This window comes from Ruditapes philippinarum, unplaced genomic scaffold (assembly GCF_026571515.1).
Source record: "Ruditapes philippinarum isolate M1 unplaced genomic scaffold, ASM2657151v2 ctg2742_1_1_1_1, whole genome shotgun sequence".
Classification (NCBI taxonomy): Eukaryota; Metazoa; Mollusca; class Bivalvia; order Venerida; family Veneridae; genus Ruditapes; species Ruditapes philippinarum.
Window position 1 is genome coordinate 7,163 of NW_026855240.1, and position 7,162 is coordinate 14,324.

Sequence of the window (7,162 nt, forward strand, 5' to 3'; positions counted from 1 at the left end):
TACCCTTCATATTTTTTGAGTTATTGCCCTTTGTTATTTTTCATACTAAATTTTTCACCTGAGTGGAGCATATTTCTAAAAAAGCTTGTGAAATGTCAACATAAAACTTCATAGGTGGATAAATCTTATTAAGGAGGACTGTTGTGCACAAAAATGATAACTTTACCCATTATAATTTTTGAGTTATAGCCCTCTGTTATTTTTCATACTTTTTGTCCGGAGCTTATTTCAAAAATTGTTAGAGGTTACAACTTCATAACTACAAAAGCCATTGAAATATCAACATGAAACTTCATAGGTTACAAGATAGATCTCACTCAGGAGGTGTGCAGTGCAAAAGAGTGATGACTCTATCCTTCATAGTTTTTGAGTAATTGCCCTTTGTACTTTTTCGTACTTAATTTTTCACCTGAGTGGAGCATAACTCAAAAGGTCTTTGAGATGTCAACATGAAACTTCATTGGTGGATTGATCTTATTGAGGAGGAATGTTGTGCGCAAGAATGATACCCTTTATAATTTTTGAGTTATTGCCCTTTGTTATTTTTCAAACTTTTTGTCCGGAGCTTATCTCAAACAGTGTTAGAGGTATTAACGTGAAACTTCATAGGTGGATAAATCTCATTGAGGAGGAGTGCGGCTTACACCTACCGTGCATTATTTTTCAGGTATTGCCCTTTGTTAATTTTCATACTTAATTTTGTCCAGAGCATAACTACAAAAGCCTTTGAGATATCAACATGAAACTTCATATGTGGATAGATCTCACTCAAGAGGTATGCAGTACAAAAGAATGGTAAATTATTCTGCTCTACTACATATGCATGGCTCTTGTAACAAGTTACATTACAATACTTAAAAACCTTCTTAACAAGTTAACCTGTCAATTAAACTCAGTGCTATTTGGAGATACCTTAACATTATACTTAACTGGTTTTTTTTGTATTTTTTCCTTTTTTCGCCGTGACAATCACATTGCTGCATTTCCCAGCAATTTTTTACTTGTCAATATATACGTTAGCAGTGTCATTAAAAACTCGAAGTTCATGCATACTTTTGGAAATAAATTACTATCTACGATATTATTTTCAAAAAAGTATTCGGATATACCATATATATCTAGCATTTCTTTAACATTTGATACACAGTTTTTTTTAACCTTTATAACAATCTGATAAACTTAATTCATATGTTTTCCGTAAAATTATATTGTCAGTATTTATCAATTTGCACCAAAACTTAATTATTCTTACGTATCGATTTGTATACAATTGGTAACGGCCGAGTTCGCCGTATATACGTACATTGCTTGTATTGGCTCTAACATTTAAAATTCTTTTACAATATTTCAAGTCTTCTGTTAAGAAGTAAAAGATATGAATAAAGTTCCAGTAACAACTTCCACATTAATAGGTTATAGTTTTAGCTAGATTACACCCTATTGGATACGCTGTCTATTTTTCATATACCTTATTGGATATTATCATTTCGCTTAGAAATGCATTATGTATTACAAAATACGTTTGTCTACATCAAGTTAACATATTATTTGATTTAATTATGATTTCCACAATTCATATAACATGCCAACTCTTTGAAATAAGTCAAATTAAAATTTTAAAAATATCCCTATATTTTCGTGATTTTGGTCACAACACGCGTCCGTAGAAAAGAAAAATTTACATATCTTGTGCATATACATTTTTTTTAAATACTCAGTAAGATGTGTGGTTAATTCTGTGTCATTTTAGATAATTGTACAATAAAGAACAGTGAGTAAAAGATAAACTCTCTTTTAATGATTTACTTCATTCAAAATTGTGTTTAAAAATCGCGAAATTATATGACACATTTTGTCATCTGCATAATCGATTGATTGATTGGTGGTCAATTATATCTACCTACTGACATATTTTTCCTAAAATTTATACAGAAGAATATAAAAATGACTAAAATTACTCACCATTGCACTAGGAATGCTGGAATTGAAGTAACTTCAGATCTTTCAACGAAAATATAATAAACGTGACGTCACCGAACGTGCATAACATTAAAGTATGGTGTAATTTAAGAGACACATGTATATATCGATTTTTACTATATCTTTATGGTCGATTTTTCAGGATTCTGCAAGGAGATGTTTTGAGGACTTATTGTCAAAATGTAGATACTGTTTATCTTTTATTTAATCGTGAAAACATTTGTGAAGGAATTAGTTTTACCATATTTTCTATTATGACTGGCCTAATGTGAAATCCTTTGTGATAAATGACTATACCGAGAGCGCGTTATAAACATCTCACATTTCTTTATCAAAACAATACAATACAATAATATTGTCCGACAATATTGACCTGGCACCTCATTAACTTTCGTAAAGGTCATTTGAATAAACACTGACCAGTATCTATCAAATATATTTATATATTTGCTAACTTCACTCGTCAGTGAGATGTGGTGTATTGGTATAGATGTCGGACTACCGATCTGAAGGTCTATGGTTCGGTCCTTAACCTACACTCCGTTATGATTTTTTTTAATTTACTCGCAAGAATTTATTTGAAATAGTTTTACTACACCTAGTATTAGAAACCCTTTAAGTGGTGTTTTTATACACAATTATATATTATTTTTTTTTATATAACAGTATAATATTTTTTATAACAGTATCTTTCAACGGTTCTTTTTGTGGCATTATGAAATCGTTTATGCGTTAGCACATACGCGCTATAAAGGCAATTATTATAAATACTACACTGTTGGTACACACAAATAAAAGATTTGCAAAAGTTTTGAGAGAATGGCAATTTTAAATTTTAAATATAAAAAATAAGGTGCTGTAATAGGATTCGAACCTACCAGAATTCGTCTACATTCTTCAAGTGAAGTGAAACCCCTTTACCAACTGCGCTAAGATGGATTTTTAATTTACACAATTTTATCAATTCGATATTTACATTTATATTGATTTACAGGTAGATCGTAAAGTTTACGGAATATACCGACTACAGGGTCAAATGCAAGAGTGCCAGGTCAATGTTGTTGTACAATACAATACAGTTTATTTTGCAACGTTTCTAGCATAATAATAGACGATTTTCACTATAGCTAGAAGCTACCAGCGGTAGTGTGTATTGATTAATTTAACAGTTAAATTGAGGTGACAAACGGGGTGAATTACTTATAAACTACGAAATATTTGCGATTTTAATTTTTGCGTCGAAAGGGACCCGCAAAATATCGCAGAAATAAGCTATCCGCAGAAATAACCAGTTATACGGTATTTCCCTTTGTAAATTCACTACATAAGATGGACAATGCAACTTGTATATAATTCTATATGACATAACGTATTTCAATACAGTCGATGTATTTTGCATTCAACAATCATATACAAATAAAGATTTTACTAGATGTAACACATGTAATCTTTTTATACATATAAAAGTCAATGATTAAGGGGAAGCTACTTTCATTATTGTACCATACCACAATTTATTGTTATCCTGTTATCTATTTTCTCATACATAATTTCTAAATATATATTGTCAGTTTGTGTTATGAAAAACAAAAGGAAAATATACATCTTTTTCTATTCATACAAAGTCAATTGACGTTGTAACCATGATATTATATTTATTTGGTCGGCACTTTATCAAAATTAGAAAAGCAGTTAAGATCAGAAATCTTTTAGTGTATTTCTTATATCGACATTAAACTTGACTTTCAGTGAAATTTTACATTAACAAGTTATGAATAAAAGTCATTTCTACAAGTCACTTACTGAAAATTGTGTATCTTTCAATATTTCAAATAAGCTTCTACTAATTATGCTACCCGAAAAATTTCGTCCGTACGTACGTCCCGAATTCGTGTCCGGCCCATAACCTTGTTATTTGAAGTCGGATTTTAAAACTATTTCACAGAAATGATCACCATATTAAGACGAGGTGTCGCGTGCAACATTTGGCTCGCTTCCTTGAACGTTAAGGTCACAGCATGACCTTGCAGCAAAATCGTGTCCGGTCCATAACTTCATTATTAATTTTTGAAGTCGGATTTTAAAAATATTTCACAGAAATGATCACCATATTAAGATAACGTGTCGCGCGCAACATTTGGGTCGCTACCTTGAAGGTCAAGGTCACGGCATGACCTTGCAGCAAATAATGTTTATATTACAACCGAGAGATATCAACAATATAATTAAGTATAATTCAATACCATATGTAATATTTTGCACGCCCTAGCAAATTAAGTAGTGTCGTGCGCATAAACAGATGATCTCAGATAAAATTCCGACTACATTAATCAGCAAGGTTAGCTAGAATACTAATATGGGGTAAACAATCTTTGGCATGGTTCCATTAAAAGAAGGAAAATTAACTCTATAACTATTTTTCAGGAAGAGTCTATTTTACGGAAGCAAATGGCTGAACGGCGATTTCTAGCCTTTTTGTCAATGCTAATACTTGTAACAGGTGTAAAATTGTACCTACAATTGACTATTTGACTTTGCTTGACTTCCTGTAAGATGTATACAAACTAAAAACGTACACCATTTTAATTTTAAGACGATAAACATAATCTTAGAGCACAGACCCGTACCTTTCTATCGTAATTATATGTGTTGTAATTACTATTTATTTTCAGATTCTAGAAACCTGTTTCCGTAACATTATAATTGATATTTTCTATTAACAAACCACAGGGCGTGAAGTGGTTTGCACACTTGGTTAGAGCGAGGAAATTGGTTGTAAACTTGGAAAAATGGTTCATCAATGTTTACAACAACGGCACGTATTTTCTAGAGTAAATTGGGTTTGCATGTTATTTTGAAATTCTTTAATATGTCCATTTCTTAAGACAATGTTTATGGCACAATCGGTTTTAAGTTTCATCTTCCTAGCTTCTGATTTGACGAAGTTATTGCAGGTCATACATTGGACGTAGTGATATCAAGGGAAACAGACAACATTGTATCAAACATAGAGGTCGTAGATCCTGGACTCTCTGATTCTAGTGGAAAAATCTTATGTGACCATTTTGCTGTTACATTTGATGTCAAAGCCTCAAAACCTGCAACGGTACGGAAATTGGTTTCTTACAGAAAACTTCGCGCAATTGACATTGATTCTTTTCGAGATGACATACGGAAAATGGAATTCTTCAACAAAGAGTGTATCCCTTCTGACATAGATGGTTTTTATGATGGAATATTCAGACAGTCTAACCTCTATATTTTGGATAAACATGCTCCGATGATTAACAAGACTATTACATTGAGACCTGCTTGTCCGTGGTATACAGAGCAACTCCACAAAGCCAAACATGAAAAACGTAAACTAGAACGGAAATGGCGTGAAACTAAACTTACAACAGACCATCAGATCTACAGAACACACTGTTCTAGTGTTAACAAGCTGTTAAAACAAGCTCGTGTAGAATACTATACAAGTAAAATAGAGTCTTGTGGCAATGATCATAAAAGTCTATCTAAGATTACCAAAGGTCTACTTGGAGATACAAATGAAAGTGATTCTACCAATTTGATTCATCTTCAGAGCGCCTTGCCCAGAAATTCAGTGACTTCTTTATCGGGAAAGATTGAAAGAATAAGGAATAACATACGTTCTCAAACACAATCGGTACCGGATAATGTAGATATGGAATCTGAATATACGGGTGTCAAATATACTGTGTTTGCTCCAACCACAGAGCAAGAAGTGAAAGCATTGATTAAAAAATCAGCCACCAAATCCTGTGAGTTAGATCCCATTCCAACATGGCTGTTAAAAGAATGCCTAGATGAACTAACACCAGTGATAACCAGTTTTATAAACGTATCCTTGGATGCTGCTTATGTACCAAAAATGTTTCAAACACTCACGAATAAGACCACTTCTAAAGAAACCAAATCTAGATCCTAACGAACTGAAAAACTATAGGCCTGTGTCTAACTTGCCATTCCTGTCTAAAATCTTGGAAAAGGTCGTTGACGTACGACTTGAGAGCCATCTGAAGACAAATAATCTACACGAGGTCAACCAATCTGCTTATCGCAAGTTCCATTCGCCCGAGACTACATTGTTAAAAGTTCAAAATGACATTCTACGGTCTTTGGATAATAACAATGTGACTATTCTCGTGATGCTTGATTTGTCTGCTGCTTTTGATACAATTGATCACGGAACGCTCCTTCGCCGCCTTGAACGACAACTTTGGAATAACAGGCAAGCCACTCGCATGGATGACGTCATACCTGACCGACCGATACCAGACTGTATGCATAAACAACAAACTATCACAGTCAGTCCACATGGAGTACAGTGTACCTCAAGGGTCTGTCTGGGTCCCAAGAGCTATGTGATGTATACGAAACCTGTCGGAGAAATCTGCCGTAAACATGATCTAAACAACCATTTCTTCGCAGATGACTCACAACTCTATCTATCCTTCAAACCAGTGACTAATATTTCAATTCAAGAGAATATAAACCGCATTGAAAGATGTCTTGAAGATATTGTAAGTTGGATGAATGCCAACATGCTGAAGCTAAACGGCGACAAAACAGAGTTGATCATCTTCTCATCTGAACATAACGCACAACCTGTTTCAGATGTTACAGTAACAGTCGATGGTTCAAAAATTAGCCAATCATCTAGTGTGCGCAATCTTGGTGCATTTCTTGACTCGAACATGAGGATGGAACAACATGTAAATAATGTCTTTAGGAACTGTTATGCACAATTAAGACAAATCGGGTCACATCAGACCCTATCTTACTGTTAAAGCAACCAAATCTCTAGTAAATTCACTTTGTTACTTCTAGGTTAGACTACTGTAATGCACTGTTATATGGAGTCTCTAAGCAGTCAATGACCAAGTTACAACATGTTCAAAATACAGCAGCTAGAATTGTGACCAAAACACTCAAATATGACCACATAACACCTATCTTACGTGAACTTCACTGGCTTCCGGTAGAGTATCGCGTCGAACATAAAAATTTTGACTTATACATATAAATCCCTCATCGATCAATCACCAGCCTATATAAAAGACATGATAGACGTGTACATCCCAGTCAGAAATCTGAGGTCCCAGAATAACTCAATGACATTAGTTGTGCCTAAATCTCGGACAGTACGATATGGTGACAG